Source organism: Lissotriton vulgaris, chromosome 1_1 (genome assembly GCF_964263255.1).
Source record: "Lissotriton vulgaris chromosome 1_1, aLisVul1.2, whole genome shotgun sequence".
Taxonomy (NCBI): Eukaryota; Metazoa; Chordata; class Amphibia; order Caudata; family Salamandridae; genus Lissotriton; species Lissotriton vulgaris.
Window position 1 is genome coordinate 235,700,897 of NC_141685.1, and position 20,625 is coordinate 235,721,521.

The window sequence follows — 20,625 nt, forward strand, 5'->3', positions numbered from 1 at the left end:
CTTATGCCTTACCTCCACTTATGGGATGTTTTACAGTTCAGGTTGGCCTGTTTACTACTCGAATATGAGTGATATTGTGGTGTGTTCATCTAGACTCATACCCTACCTAATCTTGAAGTTAAATTTCCCACCAATGAGAAACCAAGGGAGATACCATTTTTGATAGTTATTGCATGTCTAATGCAAGAATAATCACCAGATTATGAGAGTCCAGCAAAAATTACTCATTTTCGCCCAACGTGGAGCTCGAACCCACGACCCTGAGATTAAAAGTCTCATGCTCTACCGACTGAGCTAGCCGGGCTGCCACTTCAAGATGGTATGCAGACTAATCATTTTTATGAAGGAAATCCAGTCCTGGACAATTTTTGGGAGTTATTGCAGGTCTAATGCAAGATTAATCTCCATATTATGAGAGTCAATGCAATATTCAGGCAAAAATTACTCGTTTTCGCCCAACGTGGGGCTCGAACCCACAACCCTGAGATTAAGAGTCTCATGCTCTACCGACTGAGCTAGCCGGGCTCCCTCCTTAAGACAGTATGCAGACCAATCCCTTTTTGTGAAAAAAATCAAATCCTGGATATTCCTCTACGCTTGTTTTGCAAGGAAAGCCAGATTTATACATCCTTCAGAGGACAGAGTGTCAAAAAAAATAAGAGAAAATGAAAACGGAAGTTGTGAGAACTTCATTTTGAGATTGCATAAGAATTCAAATTCCTCTCACATGCTAAAGAATACCTGAACCCTTTTTATTAAACCACTTTAGTTGTTATAATGAGACCATATTTTAAAGCCATCTGTGATTTTTCTGTTCTTACTCTGCAATGACCATGGGCAATGACAAGTTAAAAATAAAATGTATGCAAATTTTATAATGGAGAATGCGGGCATCGATCCCGCTACCTCTCGCATGCTAAGCGAGCGCTCTACCATTTGAGCTAATTCCCCTGTGTGTTTAATCTGCATAACATGAAAAAAGTAACCTCACTGCCTTCCACACTTTATTTGCAGTCCAATTGCCCATAACAGTGTTCAGTTCACTCCTAACTTATGCCTTACCTCCACTTATGGGATGTTTTACAGTTCAGGTTGGCCTGTTTACTACTCGAATATGAGTGATATTGTGGTGTGTTCATCTAGACTCATACCCTACCTAATCTTGAAGTTAAATTTCCCACCAATGAGAAACCAAGGGAGATACCATTTTTGATAGTTATTGCATGTCTAATGCAAGAATAATCACCAGATTATGAGAGTCCAGCAAAAATTACTCATTTTCGCCCGAAGTGGGGCTCGAACCCACGACCCTGAGATTAAGAGTCTCATGCTCTACCGACTGAGCTAGCCAGGCTCCCACTTCAAGATGGTATGCAGACTAATCATTTTTTATGAAGGAAATCCATTCCTGGACAATTTTTGGGAGTTATTGCAGGTCTAATGCAAGATTAATCTCCATATTATGAGAGTCAATGCAATATTGAGGCAAAAATTACTCGTTTTCGCCCAACGTGGGGCTCGAACTCACGACCCTGAGATTAAGAGTCTCATGCTCTACCGACTGAGCTAGCCAGGCTCCCTCCTTAAGACAGTATGCAGACCAATCCCTTTTTGTGAAAAAAATCAAATCCTGGATATTCCTCTACTCTTGTTTTGCAAGGAAAGCCAGATTTATACATCCTTCAGAGGACAGAGTGTCAAAAAAAATAAGAGAAAATGAAAATGGAAGTTGTGAGAACTTCATTTTGAGATTGCATAAGAATTCAAATTCCTCTCACATGCTAAAGAATATCTGAACCCTTTTGATTAAACCACTTTAGTTGTTATAATGAGACCATATTTGAAAGCCATCTGTGATTTTTCTGTTCTTACTCTGCAATGACCATGGGCAATGACAAGTTAAAAATAAAATGTATGCAAATTTTATAATGGAGAATGCGGGCATCGATCCCGCTACCTCTCGCATGCTAAGCGAGCGCTCTACCATTTGAGCTAATTCCCCTGTGTGTTTAATCTGCATAACATGAAAAAAGTAACCTCACTGCCTTCCACACTTTATTTGAAGTCCAATTGCCCATAACAGTGTTCAGTTCACTCCTAACTTATGCCTTACCTCCACTTATGGGATGTTTTACAGTTCAGGTTGGCCTGTTTACTACTCGAATATGAGTGATATTGTGGTGTGTTCATCTAGACTCATAACCTACCTAATCTTGAAGTTAAATTTCCCACCAATGAGAAACCAAGGGAGATACCATTTTTGATAGTTATTGCATGTCTAATGCAAGAATAATCACCAGATTATGAGAGTCCAGCAAAAATTACTCATTTTCGCCCAACGTGGAGCTCGAACCCACGACCCTGAGATTAAAAGTCTCATGCTCTACCGACTGAGTTAGCCGGGCTGCCACTTCAAGATGGTATGCAGACTAATCATTTTTTATGAAGGAAATCCAGTCCTGGACAATTTTTGGGAGTTATTGCATGTCTAATGCAAGAATAATCACCAGATTATGAGAGTCCAGCAAAAATTACTCATTTTCGCCCAACGTGGGGCTCGAACCCACGACCCTGAGATTAAGAGTCTCATGCTCTACCGACTGAGCTAGCCCGGCTCCCTCCTTAAGACAGTATGCAGACCAATCCCTTTTTGTGAAAAAAATCAAATCCTGGATATTCCTCTACTCTTGTTTTGCAAGGAAAGCCAGATTTATACATCCTTCAGAGGACAGAGTGTCAAAAAAAATAAGAGAAAATGAAAACGGAAGTTGTGAGAACTTCATTTTGAGATTGCATAAGAATTCAAATTCCTCTCACATGCTAAAGAATACCTGAACCCTTTTTATTAAACCACTTTAGTTGTTATAATGAGACCATATTTGAAAGCCATCTGTGATTTTTCTGTTCTTACTCTGCAATGACCATGGGCAATGACAAGTTAAAAATAAAATGTATGCAAATTTTATAATGGAGAATGCGGGCATCGATCCCGCTACCTCTCGCTTGCTAAGCGAGCGCTCTACCATTTGAGCTAATTCCCCTGTGTGTTTAATCTGCATAACATGAAAAAAGTAACCTCACTGCCTTCCACACTTTATTTGCAGTCCAATTGCCCATAACAGTGTTCAGTTCACTCCTAACTTATGCCTTACCTCCACTTATGGGATGTTTTACAGTTCAGGTTGGCCTGTTTACTACTCGAATATGAGTGATATTGTGGTGTGTTCATCTAGACTCATACCCTACCTAATCTTGAAGTTAAATTTCCCACCAATGAGAAACCAAGGGAGATACCATTTTTGATAGTTATTGCATGTCTAATGCAAGAATAATCACCAGAATATGAGAGTCCAGCAAAAATTTCTCATTTTCGCCCGACGTGGGGCTCAAACCCACAACCCTGAGATTACGAGTCTCATGCTCTACCGACTGAGCTAGCCGGGCTCCCACTTCAAGATGGTATGCAGACTAATCATTTTTTATGAAGGAAATCCATTCCTGGACAATTTTTGGGAGTTATTGCAGGTCTAATGCAAGATTAATCTCCATATTATGAGAGTCAATGCAATATTCAGGCAAAAATTACTCGTTTTCGCCCAACGTGGGGCTCGAACCCACGACCCTGAGATTAAGAGTCTCATGCTCTACCGACTGAGCTAGCCGGGCTCCCTCCTTAAGACAGTATGCAGACCAATCCCTTTTTGTGAAAAAAATCAAATCCTGGATATTCCTCTACTCTTGTTTTGCAAGGAAAGCCAGATTTATACATCCTTCAGAGGACAGAGTGTCAAAAAAAGTAAGAGAAAATGAAAATGGAAGTTGTGAGAACTTCATTTTGAGATTTATTTATTTATTTATTTATTTTTGATATTTGTAAAGCGCATCGTTTACCCGTAGGCATCTTGGAGATTGCATAAGAATTCAAATTCCGTCTTGGAGATTGCATAAGAATTCAAATTCCTCTCACATGCTAAAGAATATCTGAACCCTTTTGATTAAACCACTTTAGTTGTTATAATGAGACCATATTTGAAAGCCATCTGTGATTTTTCTGTTCTTACTCTGCAATGACCATGGGCAATGACAAGTTAAAAATAAAATGTATGCAAATTTTATAATGGAGAATGCGGGCATCGATCCCGCTACCTCTCGCATGCTAAGCGAGCGCTCTACCATTTGAGCTAATTCCCCTGTGTGTTTAATCTGCATAACATGAAAAAAGTAACCTCACTGCCTTCCACACTTTATTTGAAGTCCAATTGCCCATAACAGAGTTCAGTTCACTCCTAACTTATGCCTTACCTCCACTTATGGGATGTTTTACAGTTCAGGTTGGCCTGTTTACTACTCGAATATGAGTGATATTGTGGTGTGTTCATCTAGACTCATACCCTACCTAATCTTGAAGTTAAATTTCCCACCAATGAGAAACCAAGGGAGATACCATTTTTGATAGTTATTGCATGTCTAATGCAAGAATAATCACCAGATTATGAGAGTCCAGCAAAAATTACTCATTTTCGCCCAACGTGGAGCTCGAACCCACGACCCTGAGATTAAAAGTCTCATGCTCTACCGACTGAGCTAGCCGGGCTGCCACTTCAAGATGGTATGCAGACTAATCATTTTTATGAAGGAAATCCAGTCCTGGACAATTTTTGGGAGTTATTGCAGGTCTAATGCAAGATTAATCTCCATATTATGAGAGTCAATGCAATATTCAGGCAAAAATTACTCGTTTTCGCCCAACGTGGGGCTCGAACCCACAACCCTGAGATTAAGAGTCTCATGCTCTACCGACTGAGCTAGCCGGGCTCCCTCCTTAAGACAGTATGCAGACCAATCCCTTTTTGTGAAAAAAATCAAATCCTGGATATTCCTCTACGCTTGTTTTGCAAGGAAAGCCAGATTTATACATCCTTCAGAGGACAGAGTGTCAAAAAAAATAAGAGAAAATGAAAACGGAAGTTGTGAGAACTTCATTTTGAGATTGCATAAGAATTCAAATTCCTCTCACATGCTAAAGAATACCTGAACCCTTTTTATTAAACCACTTTAGTTGTTATAATGAGACCATATTTTAAAGCCATCTGTGATTTTTCTGTTCTTACTCTGCAATGACCATGGGCAATGACAAGTTAAAAATAAAATGTATGCAAATTTTATAATGGAGAATGCGGGCATCGATCCCGCTACCTCTCGCATGCTAAGCGAGCGCTCTACCATTTGAGCTAATTCCCCTGTGTGTTTAATCTGCATAACATGAAAAAAGTAACCTCACTGCCTTCCACACTTTATTTGCAGTCCAATTGCCCATAACAGTGTTCAGTTCACTCCTAACTTATGCCTTACCTCCACTTATGGGATGTTTTACAGTTCAGGTTGGCCTGTTTACTACTCGAATATGAGTGATATTGTGGTGTGTTCATCTAGACTCATACCCTACCTAATCTTGAAGTTAAATTTCCCACCAATGAGAAACCAAGGGAGATACCATTTTTGATAGTTATTGCATGTCTAATGCAAGAATAATCACCAGATTATGAGAGTCCAGCAAAAATTACTCATTTTCGCCCGAAGTGGGGCTCGAACCCACGACCCTGAGATTAAGAGTCTCATGCTCTACCGACTGAGCTAGCCAGGCTCCCACTTCAAGATGGTATGCAGACTAATCATTTTTTATGAAGGAAATCCATTCCTGGACAATTTTTGGGAGTTATTGCAGGTCTAATGCAAGATTAATCTCCATATTATGAGAGTCAATGCAATATTGAGGCAAAAATTACTCGTTTTCGCCCAACGTGGGGCTCGAACTCACGACCCTGAGATTAAGAGTCTCATGCTCTACCGACTGAGCTAGCCAGGCTCCCTCCTTAAGACAGTATGCAGACCAATCCCTTTTTGTGAAAAAAATCAAATCCTGGATATTCCTCTACTCTTGTTTTGCAAGGAAAGCCAGATTTATACATCCTTCAGAGGACAGAGTGTCAAAAAAAATAAGAGAAAATGAAAATGGAAGTTGTGAGAACTTCATTTTGAGATTGCATAAGAATTCAAATTCCTCTCACATGCTAAAGAATATCTGAACCCTTTTGATTAAACCACTTTAGTTGTTATAATGAGACCATATTTGAAAGCCATCTGTGATTTTTCTGTTCTTACTCTGCAATGACCATGGGCAATGACAAGTTAAAAATAAAATGTATGCAAATTTTATAATGGAGAATGCGGGCATCGATCCCGCTACCTCTCGCATGCTAAGCGAGCGCTCTACCATTTGAGCTAATTCCCCTGTGTGTTTAATCTGCATAACATGAAAAAAGTAACCTCACTGCCTTCCACACTTTATTTGAAGTCCAATTGCCCATAACAGTGTTCAGTTCACTCCTAACTTATGCCTTACCTCCACTTATGGGATGTTTTACAGTTCAGGTTGGCCTGTTTACTACTCGAATATGAGTGATATTGTGGTGTGTTCATCTAGACTCATAACCTACCTAATCTTGAAGTTAAATTTCCCACCAATGAGAAACCAAGGGAGATACCATTTTTGATAGTTATTGCATGTCTAATGCAAGAATAATCACCAGATTATGAGAGTCCAGCAAAAATTACTCATTTTCGCCCAACGTGGAGCTCGAACCCACGACCCTGAGATTAAAAGTCTCATGCTCTACCGACTGAGTTAGCCGGGCTGCCACTTCAAGATGGTATGCAGACTAATCATTTTTTATGAAGGAAATCCAGTCCTGGACAATTTTTGGGAGTTATTGCATGTCTAATGCAAGAATAATCACCAGATTATGAGAGTCCAGCAAAAATTACTCATTTTCGCCCAACGTGGGGCTCGAACCCACGACCCTGAGATTAAGAGTCTCATGCTCTACCGACTGAGCTAGCCCGGCTCCCTCCTTAAGACAGTATGCAGACCAATCCCTTTTTGTGAAAAAAATCAAATCCTGGATATTCCTCTACTCTTGTTTTGCAAGGAAAGCCAGATTTATACATCCTTCAGAGGACAGAGTGTCAAAAAAAATAAGAGAAAATGAAAACGGAAGTTGTGAGAACTTCATTTTGAGATTGCATAAGAATTCAAATTCCTCTCACATGCTAAAGAATACCTGAACCCTTTTTATTAAACCACTTTAGTTGTTATAATGAGACCATATTTGAAAGCCATCTGTGATTTTTCTGTTCTTACTCTGCAATGACCATGGGCAATGACAAGTTAAAAATAAAATGTATGCAAATTTTATAATGGAGAATGCGGGCATCGATCCCGCTACATCTCGCATGCTAAGCGAGCGCTCTACCATTTGAGCTAATTCCCCTGTGTGTTTAATTTGCATAACATGAAAAAAGTAACCTCACTGCCTTCCACACTTTATTTGCAGTCCAATTGCCCATAACAGTGTTCAGTTCACTCCTAACTTATGCCTTACCTCCACTTATGGGATGTTTTACAGTTCAGGTTGGCCTGTTTACTACTCGAATATGAGTGATATTGTGGTGTGTTCATCTAGACTCATACCCTACCTAATCTTGAAGTTAAATTTCCCACCAATGAGAAACCAAGGGAGATACCATTTTTGATAGTTATTGCATGTCTAATGCAAGAATAATCACCAGATTATGAGAGTCCAGCAAAAATTACTCATTTTCGCCCAACGTGGAGCTCGAACCCACGACCCTGAGATTAAAAGTCTCATGCTCTACCGACTGAGCTAGCCGGGCTGCCACTTCAAGATGGTATGCAGACTAATCATTTTTATGAAGGAAATCCAGTCCTGGACAATTTTTGGGAGTTATTGCAGGTCTAATGCAAGATTAATCTCCATATTATGAGAGTCAATGCAATATTCAGGCAAAAATTACTCGTTTTCGCCCAACGTGGGGCTCGAACCCACGACCCTGAGATTAAGAGTCTCATGCTCTACCGACTGAGCTAGCCGGGCTCCCTCCTTAAGACAGTATGCAGACCAATCCCTTTTTGTGAAAAAAATCAAATCCTGGATATTCCTCTACTCTTGTTTTGCAAGGAAAGCCAGATTTATACATCCTTCAGAGGACAGAGTGTCAAAAAAAATAAGAGAAAATGAAAACGGAAGTTGTGAGAACTTCATTTTGAGATTGCATAAGAATTCAAATTCCTCTCACATGCTAAAGAATACCTGAACCCTTTTTATTAAACCACTTTAGTTGTTATAATGAGACCATATTTTAAAGCCATCTGTGATTTTTCTGTTCTTACTCTGCAATGACCATGGGCAATGACAAGTTAAAAATAAAATGTATGCAAATTTTATAATGGAGAATGCGGGCATCGATCCCGCTACCTCTCGCATGCTAAGCGAGCGCTCTACCATTTGAGCTAATTCCCCTGTGTGTTTAATCTGCATAACAAGAAAAAAGTAACCTTACTGAGTTCCACACTTTATTTGCAGTCCAATTGCCCATAACAGTGTTCAGTTCACTCCTAACTTATGCCTTACCTCCACTTATGGGATGTTTTACAGTTCAGGTTGGCCTGTTTACTACTCGAATATGAGTGATATTGTGGTGTGTTCATCTAGACTCATACCCTACCTAATCTTGAAGTTAAATTTCCCACCAATGAGAAACCAAGGGAGATACCATTTTTGATAGTTATTGCATGTCTAATGCAAGAATAATCACCAGAATATGAGAGTCCAGCAAAAATTTCTCATTTTCGCCCGACGTGGGGCTCAAACCCACGACCCTGAGATTACGAGTCTCATGCTCTACCGACTGAGCTAGCCAGGCTCCCACTTCAAGATGGTATGCAGACTAATCATTTTTTATGAAGGAAATCCAGTCCTGGACAATTTTTGGGAGTTATTGCAGGTCTAATGCAAGATTAATCTCCATATTATGAGAGTCAATGCAATATTCAGGCAAAAATTACTCGTTTTCGCCCAACGTGGGGCTCGAACCCACAACCCTGAGATTAAGAGTCTCATGCTCTACCGACTGAGCTAGCCGGGCTCCCTCCTTAAGACAGTATGCAGACCAATCCCTTTTTGTGAAAAAAATCAAATCCTGGATATTCCTCTACTCTTGTTTTGCAAGGAAAGCCAGATTTATACATCCTTCAGAGGACAGAGTGTCAAAAAAAATAAGAGAAAATGAAAATGGAAGTTGTGAGAACTTCATTTTGAGATTGCATAAGAATTCAAATTCCTCTCACATGCTAAAGAATATCTGAACCCTTTTGATTAAACCACTTTAGTTGTTATAATGAGACCATATTTGAAAGCCATCTGTGATTTTTCTGTTCTTACTCTGCAATGACCATGGGCAATGACAAGTTAAAAATAAAATGTATGCAAATTTTATAATGGAGAATGCGGGCATCGATCCCGCTACATCTCGCATGCTAAGCGAGCGCTCTACCATTTGAGCTAATTCCCCTGTGTGTTTAATTTGCATAACATGAAAAAAGTAACCTCACTGCCTTCCACACTTTATTTGCAGTCCAATTGCCCATAACAGTGTTCAGTTCACTCCTAACATGCCTTACCTCCACTTATGGGATGTTTTACAGTTCAGGTTGGCCTGTTTACTACTCGAATATGAGTGATATTGTGGTGTGTTCATCTAGACTCATACCCTACCTAATCTTGAAGTAAAATTTCCCACCAATGAGAAACCAAGGGAGATACCATTTTTGATAGTTATTGCATGTCTAATGCAAGAATAATCACCAGATTATGAGAGTCCAGCAAAAATTACTCATTTTCGCCCAACGTGGAGCTCGAACCCACGACCCTGAGATTAAAAGTCTCATGCTCTACCGACTGAGCTAGCCGGGCTGCCACTTCAAGATGGTATGCAGACTAATCATTTTTATGAAGGAAATCCAGTCCTGGACAATTTTTGGGAGTTATTGCAGGTCTAATGCAAGATTAATCTCCATATTATGAGAGTCAATGCAATATTCAGGCAAAAATTACTCGTTTTCGCCCAACGTGGGGCTCGAACCCACGACCCTGAGATTAAGAGTCTCATGCTCTACCGACTGAGCTAGCCGGGCTCCCTCCTTAAGACAGTATGCAGACCAATCCCTTTTTGTGAAAAAAATCAAATCCTGGATATTCCTCTACTCTTGTTTTGCAAGGAAAGCCAGATTTATACATCCTTCAGAGGACAGAGTGTCAAAAAAAATAAGAGAAAATGAAAACGGAAGTTGTGAGAACTTCATTTTGAGATTGCATAAGAATTCAAATTCCTCTCACATGCTAAAGAATACCTGAACCCTTTTTATTAAACCACTTTAGTTGTTATAATGAGACCATATTTTAAAGCCATCTGTGATTTTTCTGTTCTTACTCTGCAATGACCATGGGCAATGACAAGTTAAAAATAAAATGTATGCAAATTTTATAATGGAGAATGCGGGCATCGATCCCGCTACCTCTCGCATGCTAAGCGAGCGCTCTACCATTTGAGCTAATTCCCCTGTGTGTTTAATCTGCATAACAAGAAAAAAGTAACCTTACTGAGTTCCACACTTTATTTGCAGTCCAATTGCCCATAACAGTGTTCAGTTCACTCCTAACTTATGCCTTACCTCCACTTATGGGATGTTTTACAGTTCAGGTTGGCCTGTTTACTACTCGAATATGAGTGATATTGTGGTGTGTTCATCTAGACTCATACCCTACCTAATCTTGAAGTTAAATTTCCCACCAATGAGAAACCAAGGGAGATACCATTTTTGATAGTTATTGCATGTCTAATGCAAGAATAATCACCAGAATATGAGAGTCCAGCAAAAATTTCTCATTTTCGCCCGACGTGGGGCTCAAACCCACGACCCTGAGATTACGAGTCTCATGCTCTACCGACTGAGCTAGCCGGGCTCCCACTTCAAGATGGTATGCAGACTAATCATTTTTTATGAAGGAAATCCATTCCTGGACAATTTTTGGGAGTTATTGCAGGTCTAATGCAAGATTAATCTCCATATTATGAGAGTCAATGCAATATTCAGGCAAAAATTACTCGTTTTCGCCCAACGTGGGGCTCGAACCCACGACCCTGAGATTAAGAGTCTCATGCTCTACCGACTGAGCTAGCCGGGCTCCCTCCTTAAGACAGTATGCAGACCAATCCCTTTTTGTGAAAAAAAATCAAATCCTGGATATTCCTCTACTCTTGTTTTGCAAGGAAAGCCAGATTTATACATCCTTCAGAGGACAGAGTGTCAAAAAAAATAAGAGAAAATGAAAACGGAAGTTGTGAGAACTTCATTTTGAGATTGCATAAGAATTCAAATTCCTCTCACATGCTAAAGAATACCTGAACCCTTTTTATTAAACCACTTTAGTTGTTATAATGAGACCATATTTGAAAGCCATCTGTGATTTTTCTGTTCTTACTCTGCAATGACCTTGGCAATGACAAGTTAAAAATAAAATGTATGCAAATTTTATAATGGAGAATGCGGGCATCGAGCCCGCTACCTCGCGCATGATAAGCGAGCGCTTTACTATTTGAGCTAATTCCCCTGTGTGTAAAATCTGCATAACATGAAAAAAGTAACCTCACTGCCTTCCACACTTTATTTGAAGTCCAATTGCCCATAACAGTGTTCAGTTCACTCCTAACTTATGCCTTACCTCCACTTATGGGATGTTTTACAGTTCAGGTTGGCCTGTTTACTACTCGAATATGAGTGATATTGTGGTGTGTTCATCTAGACTCATAACCTACCTAATCTTGAAGTTAAATTTCCCACCAATGAGAACCCAAGGGAGATACCATTTTTGATAGTTATTGCATGTCTAATGCAAGAATAATCACCAGATTATGAGAGTCCAGCAAAAATTACTCATTTTCGCCCAACGTGGAGCTCGAACCCACGACCCTGAGATTAAAAGTCTCATGCTCTACCGACTGAGTTAGCCGGGCTGCCACTTCAAGATGGTATGCAGACTAATCATTTTTTATGAAGGAAATCCAGTCCTGGACAATTTTTGGGAGTTATTGCATGTCTAATGCAAGAATAATCACCAGATTATGAGAGTCCAGCAAAAATTACTCATTTTCGCCCAACGTGGGGCTCGAACCCACGACCCTGAGATTAAGAGTCTCATGCTCTACCGACTGAGCTAGCCCGGCTCCCTCCTTAAGACAGTATGCAGACCAATCCCTTTTTGTGAAAAAAATCAAATCCTGGATATTCCTCTACTCTTGTTTTGCAAGGAAAGCCAGATTTATACATCCTTCAGAGGACAGAGTGTCAAAAAAAATAAGAGAAAATGAAAACGGAAGTTGTGAGAACTTCATTTTGAGATTGCATAAGAATTCAAATTCCTCTCACATGCTAAAGAATACCTGAACCCTTTTTATTAAACCACTTTAGTTGTTATAATGAGACCATATTTGAAAGCCATCTGTGATTTTTCTGTTCTTACTCTGCAATGACCATGGGCAATGACAAGTTAAAAATAAAATGTATGCAAATTTTATAATGGAGAATGCGGGCATCGATCCCGCTACATCTCGCATGCTAAGCGAGCGCTCTACCATTTGAGCTAATTCCCCTGTGTGTTTAATTTGCATAACATGAAAAAAGTAACCTCACTGCCTTCCACACTTTATTTGCAGTCCAATTGCCCATAACAGTGTTCAGTTCACTCCTAACTTATGCCTTACCTCCACTTATGGGATGTTTTACAGTTCAGGTTGGCCTGTTTACTACTCGAATATGAGTGATATTGTGGTGTGTTCATCTAGACTCATACCCTACCTAATCTTGAAGTTAAATTTCCCACCAATGAGAAACCAAGGGAGATACCATTTTTGATAGTTATTGCATGTCTAATGCAAGAATAATCACCAGATTATGAGAGTCCAGCAAAAATTACTCATTTTCGCCCAACGTGGAGCTCGAACCCACGACCCTGAGATTAAAAGTCTCATGCTCTACCGACTGAGCTAGCCGGGCTGCCACTTCAAGATGGTATGCAGACTAATCATTTTTATGAAGGAAATCCAGTCCTGGACAATTTTTGGGAGTTATTGCAGGTCTAATGCAAGATTAATCTCCATATTATGAGAGTCAATGCAATATTCAGGCAAAAATTACTCGTTTTCGCCCAACGTGGGGCTCGAACCCACGACCCTGAGATTAAGAGTCTCATGCTCTACCGACTGAGCTAGCCGGGCTCCCTCCTTAAGACAGTATGCAGACCAATCCCTTTTTGTGAAAAAAATAAAATCCTGGATATTCCTCTACTCTTGTTTTGCAAGGAAAGCCAGATTTATACATCCTTCAGAGGACAGAGTGTCAAAAAAAATAAGAGAAAATGAAAACGGAAGTTGTGAGAACTTCATTTTGAGATTGCATAAGAATTCAAATTCCTCTCACATGCTAAAGAATACCTGAACCCTTTTGATTAAACCACTTTAGTTGTTATAATGAGACCATATTTTAAAGCCATCTGTGATTTTTCTGTTCTTACTCTGCAATGACCATGGGCAATGACAAGTTAAAAATAAAATGTATGCAAATTTTATAATGGAGAATGCGGGCATCGATCCCGCTACCTCTCGCATGCTAAGCGAGCGCTCTACCATTTGAGCTAATTCCCCTGTGTGTTTAATCTGCATAACAAGAAAAAAGTAACCTTACTGAGTTCCACACTTTATTTGCAGTCCAATTGCCCATAACAGTGTTCAGTTCACTCCTAACTTATGCCTTACCTCCACTTATGGGATGTTTTACAGTTCAGGTTGGCCTGTTTACTACTCGAATATGAGTGATATTGTGGTGTGTTCATCTAGACTCATACCCTACCTAATCTTGAAGTTAAATTTCCCACCAATGAGAAACCAAGGGAGATACCATTTTTGATAGTTATTGCATGTCTAATGCAAGAATAATCACCAGAATATGAGAGTCCAGCAAAAATTTCTCATTTTCGCCCGACGTGGGGCTCAAACCCACGACCCTGAGATTACGAGTCTCATGCTCTACCGACTGAGCTAGCCAGGCTCCCACTTCAAGATGGTATGCAGACTAATCATTTTTTATGAAGGAAATCCAGTCCTGGACAATTTTTGGGAGTTATTGCAGGTCTAATGCAAGATTAATCTCCATATTATGAGAGTCAATGCAATATTCAGGCAAAAATTACTCGTTTTCGCCCAACGTGGGGCTCGAACCCACGACCCTGAGATTAAGAGTCTCATGCTCTACCGACTGAGCTAGCCGGGCTCCCTCCTTAAGACAGTATGCAGACCAATCCCTTTTTGTGAAAAAAATCAAATCCTGGATATTCCTCTACTCTTGTTTTGCAAGGAAAGCCAGATTTATACATCCTTCAGAGGACAGAGTGTCAAAAAAAATAAGAGAAAATGAAAATGGAAGTTGTGAGAACTTCATTTTGAGATTGCATAAGAATTCAAATTCCTCTCACATGCTAAAGAATATCTGAACCCTTTTGATTAAACCACTTTAGTTGTTATAATGAGACCATATTTGAAAGCCATCTGTGATTTTTCTGTTCTTACTCTGCAATGACCATGGGCAATGACAAGTTAAAAATAAAATGTATGCAAATTTTATAATGGAGAATGCGGGCATCGATCCCGCTACATCTCGCATGCTAAGCGAGCGCTCTACCATTTGAGCTAATTCCCCTGTGTGTTTAATTTGCATAACATGAAAAAAGTAACCTCACTGCCTTCCACACTTTATTTGCAGTCCAATTGCCCATAACAGTGTTCAGTTCACTCCTAACATGCCTTACCTCCACTTATGGGATGTTTTACAGTTCAGGTTGGCCTGTTTACTACTCGAATATGAGTGATATTGTGGTGTGTTCATCTAGACTCATACCCTACCTAATCTTGAAGTTAAATTTCCCACCAATGAGAAACCAAGGGAGATACCATTTTTGATAGTTATTGCATGTCTAATGCAAGAATAATCACCAGATTATGAGAGTCCAGCAAAAATTACTCATTTTCGCCCAACGTGGAGCTCGAACCCACGACCCTGAGATTAAAAGTCTCATGCTCTACCGACTGAGCTAGCCGGGCTGCCACTTCAAGATGGTATGCAGACTAATCATTTTTATGAAGGAAATCCAGTCCTGGACAATTTTTGGGAGTTATTGCAGGTCTAATGCAAGATTAATCTCCATATTATGAGAGTCAATGCAATATTCAGGCAAAAATTACTCGTTTTCGCCCAACGTGGGGCTCGAACCCACGACCCTGAGATTAAGAGTCTCATGCTCTACCGACTGAGCTAGCCGGGCTCCCTCCTTAAGACAGTATGCAGACCAATCCCTTTTTGTGAAAAAAATCAAATCCTGGATATTCCTCTACTCTTGTTTTGCAAGGAAAGCCAGATTTATACATCCTTCAGAGGACAGAGTGTCAAAAAAAATAAGAGAAAATGAAAACGGAAGTTGTGAGAACTTCATTTTGAGATTGCATAAGAATTCAAATTCCTCTCACATGCTAAAGAATACCTGAACCCTTTTTATTAAACCACTTTAGTTGTTATAATGAGACCATATTTTAAAGCCATCTGTGATTTTTCTGTTCTTACTCTGCAATGACCATGGGCAATGACAAGTTAAAAATAAAATGTATGCAAATTTTATAATGGAGAATGCGGGCATCGATCCCGCTACCTCTCGCATGCTAAGCGAGCGCTCTACCATTTGAGCTAATTCCCCTGTGTGTTTAATCTGCATAACAAGAAAAAAGTAACCTTACTGAGTTCCACACTTTATTTGCAGTCCAATTGCCCATAACAGTGTTCAGTTCACTCCTAACTTATGCCTTACCTCCACTTATGGGATGTTTTACAGTTCAGGTTGGCCTGTTTACTACTCGAATATGAGTGATATTGTGGTGTGTTCATCTAGACTCATACCCTACCTAATCTTGAAGTTAAATTTCCCACCAATGAGAAACCAAGGGAGATACCATTTTTGATAGTTATTGCATGTCTAATGCAAGAATAATCACCAGAATATGAGAGTCCAGCAAAAATTTCTCATTTTCGCCCGACGTGGGGCTCAAACCCACGACCCTGAGATTACGAGTCTCATGCTCTACCGACTGAGCTAGCCAGGCTCCCACTTCAAGATGGTATGCAGACTAATCATTTTTTATGAAGGAAATCCAGTCCTGGACAATTTTTGGGAGTTATTGCAGGTCTAATGCAAGATTAATCTCCATATTATGAGAGTCAATGCAATATTCAGGCAAAAATTACTCGTTTTCGCCCAACGTGGGGCTCGAACCCACGACCCTGAGATTAAGAGTCTCATGCTCTACCGACTGAGCTAGCCGGGCTCCCTCCTTAAGACAGTATGCAGACCAATCCCTTTTTGTGAAAAAAATCAAATCCTGGATATTCCTCTACTCTTGTTTTGCAAGGAAAGCCAGATTTATACATCCTTCAGAGGACAGAGTGTCAAAAAAAATAAGAGAAAATGAAAACGGAAGTTGTGAGAACTTCATTTTGAGATTGCATAAGAATTCAAATTCCTCTCACATGCTAAAGAATACCTGAACCCTTTTTATTAAACCACTTTAGTTGTTATAATGAGACCATATTTGAAAGCCATCTGTGATTTTTCTGTTCTTACTCTGCAATGACCTTGGCAATGACAAGTTAAAAATAAAATGTATGCAAATTTTATAATGGAGAATGCGGGCATCGAGCCCGCTACCTCGCGCATGATAAGCGAGCGCTTTACTATTTGAGCTAATTCCCCTGTGTGTTTAATCTGCATAACATGAAAAAAGTAACCTTACTGCGTTCCACACTTTATTTGAAGTCCAATTGCCCATAACAGTGTTCAGTTCACTCCTAACTTATGCCTTACCTCCACTTATGGGATGTTTTACAGTTCAGGTTGGCCTGTTTACTACTCGAATATGAGTGATATTGCGCTGTGTTCATCTAGACTCATACCCTAGCTAATCTTGAAGTTAAATTTCCCACCAATGAGAAACCAAGGGAGATACCATTTCTGATAGTTATTGCATGTCTAATGCAAGAATATTCACCAGATTATGAGAGTCAATGCAATAATCCAGCAAAAATTACTCATTTTCGCCCAACGTGGGGCTCGAACCCACGACCCTGAGATTAAGAGTCTCATGCTCTACCGACTGAGCTAGCCGGGCTCCCTCCTTAAGACAGTATGCAGACCAATCCCTTTTTGTGAAAAAAATCAAATCCTGGATATTCCTCTACTCTTGTTTTGCAAGGAAAGCCAGATTTATACATCCTTCAGAGGACAGAGTGTCCAAAAATATAAGAGAAAATGAAAATGGAAGTTGTGAGAACTTCATTTTGAGATTGCATAAGAATTCAAATTCCTCTCACATGCTAAAGAATACCTGAACCCTTTTGATTAAACCACTTTAGTTGTTATAATGAGACCATATTTGAAAGCCATCTGTGATTTTTCTGTTCTTACTCTGCAATGACCTTGGCAATGACAAGTTAAAAATAAAATGTATGCAAATTTTATAATGGAGAATGCGGGCATCAAGCCCGCTACCTCTTGCATGCTAAGCGAGCTCTTTACTATTTGAGCTAATTCCCCTGTGTGTTTAATCTGCATAACATGAAAAAAGTAACCTTACTGAGTTCCACACTTTATTTGAAGTCCGAGTGCCCATAACAGTGTTCAGTTCACTCCTAACTTATGCCTTACCTCCACTTATGGGATGTTTTACAGTTCAGGTTGGCCTGTTTACTACTCGAATATGAGTGATATTGCGCTGTGTTCATCTAGACTCATACCCTAGCTAATCTTGAAGTTAAATTTCCCACCAATGAGAAACCAAGGGAGATACCATTTCTGATAGTTATTGCATGTCTAATGCAAGAATATTCACCAGATTATGAGAGTCAATGCAATAATCCAGCAAAAATTACTCATTTTCACCCAACGTGGGGCTCGAACCCACAACCCTGAGATTAAGAGTCTCATGCTCTACCGACTGAGCTAGCCGGGCTCCCACTTCAAGATGGTATGCAGACTAATCATTTTTTATGAAGGAAATCCATTCCTGGACAATTTTTGGGAGTTATTGCAGGTCTAATGCAAGATTAATCTCCATATTATGAGAGTCAATGCAATATTTAGGAAAAAATTACTCGTTTTCGCCCAACGTGGGGCTCGAACCCACGACCCTGAGATTAAGAGTCTCATGCTCTACCGACTGAGCTAGCCGGGCTCCCTCCTTAAGACAGTATGCAGACCAATCCCTTTTTGTGAAAAAAATCAAATCCTGGATATTCCTCTACTCTTGTTTTGCAAGGAAAGCCAGATTTTTACATCCTTCAGAGGACAGAGTGTCCAAAAAAATAAGAGAAAATGAAAATGGAAGTTGTGAGAACTTCATTTTGAGATTGCATAAGAATTCAAATTCCTCTCACATGCTAAAGAATACCTGAACCCTTTTGATTAAACCACTTTAGTTGTTATAATGAGACCATATTTTAAAGCCATCTGTGATTTTTCTGTTCTTACTCTGCAATGACCATGGGCAATGACAAGTTAAAAATAAAATGTATGCAAATTTTATAATGGAGAATGCGGGCATCGATCCCGCTACCTCTCGCATGCTAAGCGAGCGCTCTACCATTTGAGCTAATTCCCCTGTGTGTTTAATCTGCATAACATGAAAAAAGTAACCTCACTGCCTTCCACACTTTATTTGCAGTCCAATTGCCCATAACAGTGTTCAGTTCACTCCTAACTTATGCCTTACCTCCACTTATGGGATGTTTTACAGTTCAGGTTGGCCTGTTTACTACTCGAATATGAGTGGTATTGTGGTGTGTTCATCTAGACTCATACCCTACCTAATCTTGAAGTTAAATTTCCCACCAATGAGAAACCAAGGGAGATACCATTTTTGATAGTTATTGCATATCTAATGCAAGAATAATCACCAGAATATGAGAGTCCAGCAAAAATTTCTCATTTTCGCCCGACGTGGGGCTCGAACCCACGACCCTGAGATTACGAGTCTCATGCTCTACCGACTGACCTAGCCAGGCTCCCGCTTCAAGATGGTATGCAGACTAATCATTTTTTATGAAGGAAATCCATTCCTGGACAATTTTTGGGAGTTATTGCAGGTCTAATGCAAGATTAATCTCCATATTATGAGAGTCAATGCAATATTCAGGCAAAAATTACTCGTTTTCGCCCAACGTGGGGCTCGAACCCACGACCCTGAGATTAAGAGTCTCATGCTCTACCGACTGAGCTAGCCGGGCTCCCTCCTTAAGACAGTATGCAGACCAATCCCTTTTTGTGAAAAAAATCAAATCCTGGATATTCCTCTACTCTTGTTTTGCAAGGAAAGCCAGATTTATACATCCTTCAGAGGACAGAGTGTCAAAAAAAATAAGAGAAAATGAAAATGGAAGTTGTGAGAACTTCATTTTGAGATTGCATAAGAATTCAAATTCCTCTCACATGCTAAAGAATATCTGAACCCTTTTGATTAAACCACTTTAGTTGTTATAATGAGACCATATTTGAAAGCCATCTGTGATTTTTCTGTTCTTACTCTGCAATGACCATGGGCAATGACAAGTTAAAAATAAAATGTATGCAAATATTATAATGGAGAATGCGGGCATCGATCCCGCTACCTCTCGCATGCTAAGCGAGCGCTCTACCATTTGAGCTAATTCCCCTGTGTGTTTAATCTGCATAACATGAAAAAAGTAACCTCACTGCCTTCCACACTTTATTTGAAGTCCAATTGCCCATAACAGAGTTCAGTTCACTCCTAACTTATGCCTTACCTCCACTTATGGGATGTTTTACAGTTCAGGTTGGCCTGTTTACTACTCGAATATGAGTGATATTGTGGTGTGTTCATCTAGACTCATACCCTACCTAATCTTGAAGTTAAATTTCCCACCAATGAGAAACCAAGGGAGATACCATTTTTGATAGTTATTGCATGTCTAATGCAAGAATAATCACCAGATTATGAGAGCCCAGCAAAAATTACTCATTTTCGCCCAACGTGGAGCTCGAACCCACGACCCTGAGATTAAAAGTCTCATGCTCTACCGACTGAGCTAGCCGGGCTGCCACTTCAAGATGGTATGCAGACTAATCATTTTTATGAAGGAAATCCAGTCCTGGACAATTTTTGGGAGTTATTGCAGGTCTAATGCAAGATTAATCTCCATATTATGAGAGTCAATGCAATATTCAGGCAAAAATTTCTCGTTTTCGCCCAACGTGGGGCTCGAACCCACGACCCTGAGATTAAGAGTCTCATGCTCTACCGACTGAGCTAGCCGGGCTCCCTCCTTAAGACAGTATGCAGACCAATCCCTTTTTGTGAAAAAAATCAAATCCTGGATATTCCTCTACTCTTGTTTTGCAAGGAAAGCCAGATTTATACATCCTTCAGAGGACAGAGTGTCAAAAAAAATAAGAGAAAATGAAAACGGAAGTTGTGAGAACTTCATTTTGAGATTGCATAAGAATTCAAATTCCTCTCACATGCTAAAGAATACCTGAACCCTTTTTATTAAACAACTTTAGTTGTTATAATGAGACCATATTTTAAAGCCATCTG

At 39.8% G+C, this 20,625-nt stretch overlaps 7 non-coding genes across 7 annotated transcripts; all 7 read right to left on the reverse strand.

The window, feature by feature from the left end:
* Positions 1-2,968: 2,968 nt before the first annotated feature.
* TRNAA-AGC (transfer RNA alanine (anticodon AGC)) lies at positions 2,969-3,041 on the reverse strand. The gene has a single exon. It is a non-coding gene; the product is annotated as a tRNA-Ala (tRNA).
* A 330-nt stretch (positions 3,042-3,371) lies between these two features.
* Positions 3,372-3,444, reverse strand: TRNAT-CGU (transfer RNA threonine (anticodon CGU)). The gene has a single exon. It is a non-coding gene; the product is annotated as a tRNA-Thr (tRNA).
* A 5,267-nt stretch (positions 3,445-8,711) lies between these two features.
* Positions 8,712-8,784, reverse strand: TRNAT-CGU (transfer RNA threonine (anticodon CGU)). Its single transcript has one exon. It is a non-coding gene; the product is annotated as a tRNA-Thr (tRNA).
* Positions 8,785-10,810: 2,026 nt separating this feature from the next.
* Positions 10,811-10,883, reverse strand: TRNAT-CGU (transfer RNA threonine (anticodon CGU)). Its single transcript has one exon. It is a non-coding gene; the product is annotated as a tRNA-Thr (tRNA).
* Positions 10,884-13,950: 3,067 nt separating this feature from the next.
* Positions 13,951-14,023, reverse strand: TRNAT-CGU (transfer RNA threonine (anticodon CGU)). The gene has a single exon. It is a non-coding gene; the product is annotated as a tRNA-Thr (tRNA).
* A 2,026-nt stretch (positions 14,024-16,049) lies between these two features.
* On the reverse strand, positions 16,050-16,122 carry TRNAT-CGU (transfer RNA threonine (anticodon CGU)). The gene has a single exon. It is a non-coding gene; the product is annotated as a tRNA-Thr (tRNA).
* Positions 16,123-19,002: 2,880 nt separating this feature from the next.
* TRNAT-CGU (transfer RNA threonine (anticodon CGU)) lies at positions 19,003-19,075 on the reverse strand. The gene has a single exon. It is a non-coding gene; the product is annotated as a tRNA-Thr (tRNA).
* Between the last annotated feature and the right edge of the window lie 1,550 nt (positions 19,076-20,625).